The following is a 10,868-nucleotide window of genomic DNA, read 5'->3' on the forward strand; positions in this document are numbered from 1 at the left end:
CCTCCTTTGCTCAGCTCTGATGAGGCTGCACCTTGAGTACTTTTTTCAGTTTGGGGCCCCTCATTGCAAGAAAGACATTGAAGCCCTGGAGAATGTCCAGAGAATGCCAATGAAGCTGATGAGGGGTCTGGAGCACAAGTCTTATGAGGAGCAGCTGAGGGAACTGGGATTATTCAGTTTGGAGAAGAGGAGGTTCAGGGAAGACCTTCTACAACTCCCTGTAAGGAGGTTTTGGAGAGATGGGGGTCAGCCTCTTCTCCCAGATAACAGCAAAGGACTAGAGGGGATGGCCTCAATTTGCACCAGAGGAGGTTCAGGTTAGATATTAGGAAAACTCTGAAAGAGAGGTCAGATGCTAGAACAGTCTGCCCAGGGAGGTGATTGAGTCACTGTCACTAGAAGTATTCAAGAAATGTAGATATGGTACTAACAAACATGATTTAATGGGCTACACTGTTGGTAGGTGGATTGTTGGACTAGATAATCTTAGAGGTCTTTTCCAACCTTAATGATTCTGTGCTGTTGAGATTATTCAGTGATTGAATACAGTTTAGCTCACTCACTTGCAGAGTCTGATTTTGCCAATTTTTGATTGACTAAGCTATTTTTTATTTTATTGACTAAGTTATTTTTTTCCACAAACTTTCAGTCAATTTCCATAGTGTTTTCATGATGTGTATTACAGCTGTCAGCATTACTGGTGCCAGCATTGCTAATAACTACTCTGACTTTCTGCTTTTACTACAAATAGTATTTGTATAGTATAAGTCAATAAAAAGTTCTGCTTGCATGACATTCTTTTGTAATTGTAAGAAAAAGCCTTACAGATGCACACTGAACATATACTTAGAAATTCATAGCAAAAAATGCTGTAATTGATCTTGTACTTGCTGCCTAGCTGTAGTGAAGAATGACAAATGATATAGTTGATGTCAAATGTCTGTATACTTACAATATCTGAGAAGAGCTACCCTAGAATTTTCAAGATGCCTCCGTCCATCTAGTATTCCATGCCTGTTAATTTCAATGCTAATCCATAACTTTTAGGCTACTTTGGAAATTGTATCCACGAAATAATATCCATCTCCCTAATTAAGATTTATAATAAACTAGTTGGACCAACATTTGAACCATTGTTTCTTAATCTCTCGCCAGGTATATAATATTAAATGAACCTCATCTCCCTCCTATAAATTGGAGTTAGACACAGACACTGAAGGAAGAGCTTCTAAGAAGGTAAAATCTGCGTGTTTCTTATGTGCTGTCAGAAGTACCTCAGAGAGCTATAAATATTAAAGTCAATATGAGGGATGTTACACATCAGCACACCTCCAAAGGCCTAAAACTGGGAGATGGCCACTGAGGAACAGTGGTGCTCAAGGAGGACAAAGTCAGATATGTGATTTTAAGGTTTTTGTACAATTGCTGTGACTATTACGAGCTTTAGAGAAAGACACTGAAGCTCAAATGTTCTTTGGTGTCTTTATAAGTGAAAGGAGATTATTTTTTTTACTGAAGTGGGGCTTGAACTCCAGGGATCCATTCCAACTAAATCACACTATGGTAAATGATTACGTTTGTTTTGTTTGCTTATTTGTATGTTTTTGTTTAATTGTTCTGGGTTTTTTAATAGCTTGACTCCCAAAATGAGAGTTCTGTCCTATTTTTATACAGCTGAATTTCTGCAGTCAAATATTGAGCAAAGTAGAATCTAGAGGGAAACACAAATGCTGGAAAAAAAAGAGAGAAGGCCACCGTTAGATACATGTCTTTTGGTCATATATGCTCTCAGTATTCATGCATTCTTCCCACTGACTTCTGTGTCTGCTGCAATCTCAATATCATTTCTCACTCTCTGGCAGGGGAATGCACTGGCAACTTAGGGAAGGAAAAGAAAATTCCAAAAATCATAAATCTATGCAACTCCAAATTAAAATATCAAATCCTCACAAATATCAAATACTTTCCTGCTCTGAGAATTGAATTTAACCAACTAGGCCATTGATGACAAGATCAGTCATTCTGATCTGAATGTGAAAGATAAGCCAGCCTAGAAAAAGTAAATATACAGTGTGCTTGCTTGAACTGATGACGGGCATACTTGGATAGTAAAATGTCAATTTGCACTTTTCTGTGAGGATAGAAATTTGTTACCTAGATGATGACTCTTTCAAGACACTATCTTGACCAAGTGCTCCTAGACAATGAAACCGTATGTACATGGCATTAACTGAAAGGTAATTCCTGATCCTGGAGATGTAAGTGGATGTTTTCTAGGCATTTGCATCATTCTCCTCAGCATGTATTTTGGTAGCAAGCCCGAACAACAAGTCATTTCTGTTGTGACTTTCATGTCAAGATTGGTTTGTGCAGAGAAAGTGAAATCTGTCACGGTCCCTTCTTATATTGCCTGTAGGGTGCAGACTTTTGAGAATATTGTCCTTTTGTGTACAGGTTTCCTGGCTGAGAGACTTATAGTTGTTACTCCACACTAGAGCCTGGGAGCAAAATGGCATGTATATTAGGAGTAGAATTGGTGACAACATAGGAAACCAAGCTATTTCATCCTTTGACTTGTTGTTAGTATTAACTGTATAATAATTATAGTTATTACAAAAAATCTTCTGATACAATAAACCAGTCATAATTACAATGCTTTACGACATTTTACAGTAAAATGACTTTGAAATGGAAAGCAAGTGGAAGTATTAGAAAACAAAAATAATAATGATCTAATTAATGATATTATAAAATACAATGTTACTATGCATATATAACTTCTATAGTGGTTTTAGAATAATATTTGTCATCAGATAAAAATCAGAAGAAAATGTCCCTATTGCAGTCTGTCTAAAAAGGGAGAAAAAAATCAAGAAGGAGGAAAAATGAAAAAATTAACAAAGGAAAAATGATATAAAAGGTAACAAAGTGTAATGATTTCATTGATATTAAACATTTTTAACAATATAGTGCTTTTACGGAATCATAAGGATTGGAAGGGACCTCTGGAGATCACATAGTCCACTCTTTCACTAAAGCAGGTTCCTTGCAGAAGGTTACATAGGAAGTATCCAGATGAGTTTTCAATATCTTCAGGGTACGGAACACCACAATTGCTCTGGGTAGCTTTTTCCAGTGCTCTATCACCCTCATGGTAAGAAAGTTATTTCTCTTGTTCATATGGAAAGAGAATGGTAACTTCCTAGGGATTCTTGAGTGTTCAAAACCGGAAGAAAAGCTATTTGATAGCAAAAATTATACTTCTCTTAGCTGGAAAATAATAATAATAATAATAATAATCTAATAATAAGAAATTAGAATTAGGGAAATGCAGACTGGTTGCAAAATGAAAATTTAAAAAATATATTTTTAATTATACACTGGAATAGTTCAATATTGCTGACAGTAAATTCAAAATCGGGGCAGGACATCTTTCTGAGAGATTCTCCCTCAGCAAGAAATTATGAATTCCATGCAAGAGATGATGGGAGAAGTTATATGGGTCATGGTAAACAGGAGTCAAGTTTCTAGACTCAGAATCTATTGTTTTAGCAAGCAGTTCGGTTGGGAATTTTGTATCATCTTTGTTTTTAATTTAGTTTTTATTTAATATAATACACATGATTATAACTATTGTGGAATTAAAATTTCCGACATTCTGTAGATCAAATTTATTTCTGTTTGCATGTTCATGCTTTCTGTAGAGTAGGAGGATGGACATTAACCAACTTCAGTCACATATTCTAACTAATGTATTATGTACATTTCTAATGAAATGTTTGACAAATATATATGTCTGTGATTCAATCATTTTGTGTTGCTGGTCCAATAAATTAAACATGTATTTGTCCAAGTTTCATTCAAACTCCTGTGCAAAATATTTCAAGCAATATTTTTTGTGAATAATACTCACTGAAAATATATATGAAAAAATACAGTACACTGTTTATCAAAATGTTGCAGCGATTCGCTAGTTCTGAAGATTCAGTCCAATATCCAATAATTTCTGAAGATGTGTAGAATTCAATTGATATATCTCATTTTCAGTATTATTCTAGCTTTTATGAATGGTCTACTATTGTCCATCTAGTCTCTGTAAAAACTAACCCAAAGTTCAGTCATATTTTCTGAATAATTTATTATGCATTTTTCTAATGGAATATTTGACCAATATATATGTTTGTGATTTCTTCCTTTTATTCTATTTTTCTAATAGCCTGAGGATGTATCAAGCTGTCTTTCCACTGACTTCAACAGCCTTTGAATCAGTGGCTTCGCCCAAGCATACAAAGGGGTTGTGACAGAGGCTGCTCTGAAGCCATTATACACTGTTAATTTACATGCAGATTTGAAACCAAAATGGAGGGCATCTGTAGAAAAGCAGTGTGTAATTGGATTAATTTATCTTTTAGACACATTTGTAGAAGAAATGGTGAACTACAGCACTCCATTACACAATGCTAGTAGTGCAGATGACCTAGGTTTTGCTTCACTTTTTAAACAGCAAGTACAGAAAGAAGTAGCAATGCAAATAAATATACACAGGGAGTATAGATATGAGAAAAAAAAAAAAGTAAAAAAATTTGGTAACATTCATAGCTGTTTGCATTCGATAATGAATTCTATGGAAGACTGGTGTGGGGGTGAGTTGAATCAGACTATGCCATTATTTTTCTGCAAGGACTTGCAGAATTTTAACAGCATCATTTTTGCTGTTCTACAGTCAAAACATATTCACTCTTATATTTTCTAACTCTATGGTTTTGATAGGTTTCACTTGTCAGGGTTATACAATTTTCTTATGTTAATGAATGGAAAAAGCTCATACAATTTTCAAATGTTACTGAAAACTGAAGAGTCAAAAACAAACTAGAAATAGTTGCACATTGCAAAACTAGGTTTAAGAAAGTTTGCTGAAAAGAAACAATATATTTTTAAACTATATATAGTAAGTAAGTCTATTTCATAACTTTAGTTGGGGCTCAAAGAAAATGAAAAACAGTGTTATTCTGTGTGCAAAAATTGTGTCAACTGCACAGTGGGTAGGCAAGTAAGACTAATTATGTCAGAATATTATTTTGATTCAGGTAGTATGCTGTCTACTTATACAGCTGACATACGTATGCGTAGAAATTAAGTGAATTAAAATAATCTCTAAAATATTTTAGTATTATTTAATGATGCTTATAATTAGCCTGAACATTCTTTCCTTTGGATATAAAAAATTTAAAGCAGTTAAATGGCCGAGGTAAAAACAAACAAACAAACAAAAGGAAGTTGTATTTCTGATTAATGTTTTTTTCATGTTAGTGTATAACTTCCTGCATTCCTATTTGTTTCCTTTACCCCTTGTTCTGTCACTGGGCACCATCAAAAAGAACCGGGGCCCATCCAATTGACACTAGCGTGTTAGATATTTATAAACATTGAGGAGATCCCCACTCATCCCTAGGCTGAATAGTCCCAGATCTCAGCATTTCCTCATAAGAGATGCCCCAGGTACCTCATTACAGAATCGTAGAATCACAGAATGGTTTGGGTTGGAAGGGACCTTTAAGATCCTCTAGTTCCAACCCCCTTGCTTAAGGCAGGGACACCTCCCGCTGGACCAGGTTGCTCAAAGCCCCATCCAGCCTGGCTTGAATGCTTACAGGGAGGGAGTATCCACAGCCTCACTGGGTAACCTGTTCCAGTATCTCACTACTCTCACAGTGAAGAATTTCTTCCTGATTTCTAGTCTAAATCTACCTTCTTCTGGTTTAATGCCATTTCCCCTCATCCTATTGCTATATGTCCTTCTAAAAAGTCCCTCCCCAGCTTTCCTGCAGGCCCCCTTCAGGTACTGGAAGGCCACTATAACATCTCCTCAAAGCCTTCTCTTCTCCAGGCTGACAAGACCCAGATCTCTCAGCCTGTTCTTGTAGGGGAGATGCTCCAGCCCTCTGATCATCTTTTGTTCTCTGGACCAGCTCCAACAACTCCATGTCCTTCTCGTGTTGGGGGCTCCAGAACTGGACACAATACTCCAGGTGGTGTCTCATGAGAGCAGAGTAGAGGGGCAGAATCTCCTCCCTTGGGGGTCATCATCTTTATGGATCATTATCTTTAAGGATCTCTGCTGGACTCTCTCTAGGGAATTCCCTTGACCTACTGATCATGCTCTTTTTTCACGCATCCAGGATTTCTGATTCTTACACTTATGTTAGTTCAGACCATCTATTGTATGAACTGAATTTAGGCATTATAAGCACACTAACATCTTAGTTCAAAGCAATGGTTAGGGAATCAGATTACTTTATGTAGAACTGGCATAGGAACTTCTTGCATAGTCAGTGTAGAAAATTTGACTCTACTTTTTTACAGAGAGCTGAATTAGAAGAAATGGATAGATGCTCCTATGCAATATCATAATTTATCCCATTGTGAATTTTAAAAGTTGGCAAAAGGAAGCAAGATAGAATGTCTCAACCCATTTTATGACATTTTTAGGTACCAAATGGATAAACTTGAGAATCGAAGAGACTACTCTAAACCAAGGTGTTTGTTTACACACATTCACAAGTAAATATTCAACTTTCTTTGGAATAAAGTCTTCTGTCCAGATTCAGTGTTTATTTAGCTTGAGGAATTGATCAAAGGCAGAAATTTTTCTGCAGTCATTCTCATCCATTTTCTCTTGCTCAACATTATTATTCTTGAACTTTAACGTAGATTTGTGATAATAATTATTCTTTGTGATAGAAATCAAAATTCCACATGCTTTGATCTTCTTTCATAGTCATATTTGTTTTGCAAGTTAACCAAAAAGAGAATGACTGCAGTAGGAAGTACTATACAGATAAGAAGATAAAATATCAGAAAAAAAAAAAAAAGCTCAGTGACTGAGTAACTGTAGCTGAGAACTTGCTTTATCAAATAATGTTATTAAGCCCTTTGTATGTATTGTAGTTTCCATGGATATAAATAGGATGCATTACTTTTGGGGTGTCAGAATTTTTAATAAGCAATGCTTTTAATGCTAATAGATTAATAGCATAAAATTGAATACTGACTCACTGGTCTATTGCAATTTTGAAAGTTAAATATTAGATTTAGTCTAATTTTGCTTATATTTACTGCTGATTTAATTCCAGGTTGAATAAATGTTTTTTCGTTTTTTTTTTTATTTTTTAAGTTTCTTTTAATTGCAGTTATAGAAGGCCTTCAAAATTTCTTGAAGAAGACAGTATTTAGGGACAACTAAACATCAAATACATGAAGTTTAATTATTTCGGAATAAGAATGGAGGAGAAAATTGCATGAACTTAACAGATGTAAATGTAAATGGGAGAGAGAGAAATTAAAAACAGATACAAACTTCAGGAAGTATGAAGCTTGCCAGCTCACAGTGATACATATAATAAACAAAAGAAGAGAATAAATAGGCTGCTTTTAACTGCCTGATAGTGAAGTGGTTTTAAGGTGGGTAAGGGGAGGCAAGTTCATTCCACATTGATTTCCTGCAGTTAAAAAACTAAAGAAATGGCTCAGTATCAGCTGTTAGATAAGTTTTAGGAGCATTTTGTTCTCTTTGAATAGCAGTTCCAGGAGCATGATTCAGGAAAGAAAAACTGAAAGATTGCATGAGGAACAAGACCAAAAGTGTAAAGCGTGAATTCAGACAGCTGTCCCTAAGTCAAGACTTGTTGGATGCTTTTTTAAACAAAAAGTCAAAATACAAGCTTCTCAACTTGTGCACTCAAGCATTAACATAGTTTTTTTCATAAAGTGATAGAATCAATTGAGTTGGAAGGTACCTTTAAAGGTGACCTAATTCAACTCCACTGTAGTGAACAGTCACCTATAGCTAGGTCAGATTGCTCAGAGCCCTGTACAGCTTGACCTGAGTGTCTCCAGGGACAGGGCATCTACCACCTGTCTGGGCAATCTATTCCCATGCTTCACTACCCTAATTATAAAAAACATTTTTCTTATATACGATCTAAGTCCCCCCACTTTTAGTATGAAACTATATCCTTCTGCCCTATCACAAAAGGCCCTACTTATGACTGTGTCCCCTTCTTTCTTATAGCCTCTCCTTAAATACTGAAAGGCTACTATCAGGTCTCCTGAAACTGTTCTTTCTCCTCTCCAGGCTGAACAGCCCTAGCTCTCTCAGCCTGCCCTTTTAGGAGAGGTGTTCCATTCCTTGGATCATTTTTGTGGCCCTTCTCTGGAAGTGCTGCAACAGGTCCATTTCACTTCACCTATGCTGAGAATTCCACACCTGGACAAAGGACTTCAGGTGAGGTCTCACCAGTGCAGATTAGAGGAGCAGGATCACTTCCCTTAAGCTGACCATTTTTCTTTTATGCAGCTGAGGATATAGTTGGCTTTCTGGGCTGTGAGGGCACATTGCTGGCTCATGTCCAGCTTGCCACCCACAAGTACTCCCAAGTCCTTTTTGGCAAGGCTATGCTCTATTCTTTTGTCCCCCAGATTGTATTGCGAGTGAGGCCTGCCCTGACACAGGTGAAAGACTTTGCACGTGACTTTGTTGAATCTCACGAGGTTCTCCTGTGCCTAGTGATCAAGCCTGTCTAGGTCTTTCTGAATGGCATGAAATCCTTCAGGTGTGTTGGCTGCACCCCATGGCTTGGTGTCATTCACAAACTTGCTGAGGGTGCACACGATCCTACTGACAGTGTCAGTGATGAAGATATTAAAGAGTATCAATTCCAGTACTGATCCCTGAGGGACACTACTCATCGCTGATCTCCATCTGGACATTGAGGTATTGACCACAATTCTCTGGGTATGATCTTGCAACCAGTTCCTCAACCACTGAACAGTCAGTCAAACCAATCAAATTTGTATCTTTCCATTTATCCATATCTATCCATTTCTTTTTTCCAGTTTTTTTTTATTTTGGCACCTGGATAATTTGAATGGGTCATCTTACATTCATATAATTACTATAGTATTTTAATGATTTGTGCTATATTTTAGCGATATAATTGATCAAGTACAAAGCATGCTTCATCTGCTGCTAAGTGTTCACTTACTTATTATTCTCCCAAAATTAGAAGTAATATCATTTACTCATTCCTGATGGCTATATTTTGCCAAGAAGTTAAATGTTTTTTGAGAAAATCAGTTTACCTCCTAGATTTGCATCATGAAGCATTACAATACACTAGTAATACCACTAAAACTCACTGCATTATGACTAACTACTGTAATAATTTGTCCACTTCAGTATAAGTCAGCTGCTAACTCAGTTCATAGCAGCAAAAACATGCCTTGTTGTTGCAAATAATTTTGTTTTGGATTATTATGTTAACTCTGTTTCTGTTAGGTTGAAAACATGACAACATATTAAATTATGTAAAAAAAAAATTGTAAAGATGAATTTTATGAGTTAGTTTAATGCTCAGCTCTATGCTTCTCAGAGTGGCAGTGACCAGATACACAGAAGGTATTGATGCTTGACATTATTCTACATCTTTAACTAGATTTGCAGTATTTTGTATCTGTGTCTGTAATTTAAGAAAGCAATATTTTTTTTGCATGAGAGCAGTTTTTTTTGGCTTTTGACAGTGTTTGTAACGCCTCAAGGATACCAACGGTTCTCTTCCCATCAAAATTCAGAGATTGTTTACTGTTTAGAGACAGAATGCCTTAAGGTTGAAATGCAATTGGCTGGATATTTTATTGAAAACTTCATCTGTTTAGTGACCTTCTTACCATAATTTTTTTTTCTTTTTGACTTGTATTCTGACTGTGGGAAAATATTGCAGGATAGAATATGTAAACCACTCTAGGAGTGCCTGGTCTTCTGACCTAGATTTTCTGAAATACCAGGAGAGAACAAGTAACAGAGAAAGTATAATACAAAATGCTTTTATCGTATAAATTATTTATTTATTCAATTAAAAACAGGGGAAAAAAAGATATTATTTTGTTTTATGTGTGATTCTGATGATGCTTTTTTTTTGTTTTTATATATATGCATGTGTATGTGTGTTCGTGTGAGTATGCCCATGTACTTGCATGTATATGGCTGCATGCTGTGAATGTTGTTTCAAGCTTTATATGTGAAAAGTTTGGGCTTTGGGAAATGCCAGGAAGACAGATGCTTTTGCAACCTCTGTTTTACTCCACTGCCTATATGTTTAAGAAACAGATTTTCCTTGTACAGCAATATAATGTATGTTTTATGGGACCTCTGCTCTGTTCATTATCAGACACTCTGATAGTGGAAAACACATAATCAGTGATCAACAGAAAAAAAAAAGCACTTTTATTGATAACAACTATGAACACAGACATTGGCATTAATCTCCCAGACAACTTCACACACAGGAAGTATTAAGTCCCTCTCTCTGTTTTCTGCCTCATTCAAATTCACATTCAAATGGCTGTAAAAACTAAGTTGAGTACTACAAATATGTATGTTTTTTTTTTTTAACATTTACAGACCACCCATCCATTTGTTCTCAGATTTATTTTTTTTCTCAAATATTTTTCACTGCAGTTTTCTTCTTGTTTTCTTCTATATCTTATTACGGTTTTCTTACCCTCAACTAGCCTATCACTATGCCTATAGCCAGACAGGACCATCTTTTGTCTTCCAGGACAAATGACACAGCATATTCCATGTCTATACAATTAAATTATTTTCTAGTCAACAGGATGATTTTATCCATCCTACTTGTTGGAAGAAATGAAAAGTTTATGCTTGTCCTTAAAATTTGCCTAGGAGCATAGCAAGCAGTGCTGTACTGGGAAGTGTGCTAACAGGATGAATAAATATGGAGCAGTCTCAAGTCTGCCTTGGTTCTATTTATTTTACACGGACAAGTTCCAGTTATTTCCAAGCTTTTTTT

The sequence above is a fragment of the Meleagris gallopavo genome, chromosome 2, assembly GCF_000146605.3.
Source record: "Meleagris gallopavo isolate NT-WF06-2002-E0010 breed Aviagen turkey brand Nicholas breeding stock chromosome 2, Turkey_5.1, whole genome shotgun sequence".
NCBI classification, from domain to species: domain Eukaryota; kingdom Metazoa; phylum Chordata; class Aves; order Galliformes; family Phasianidae; genus Meleagris; species Meleagris gallopavo.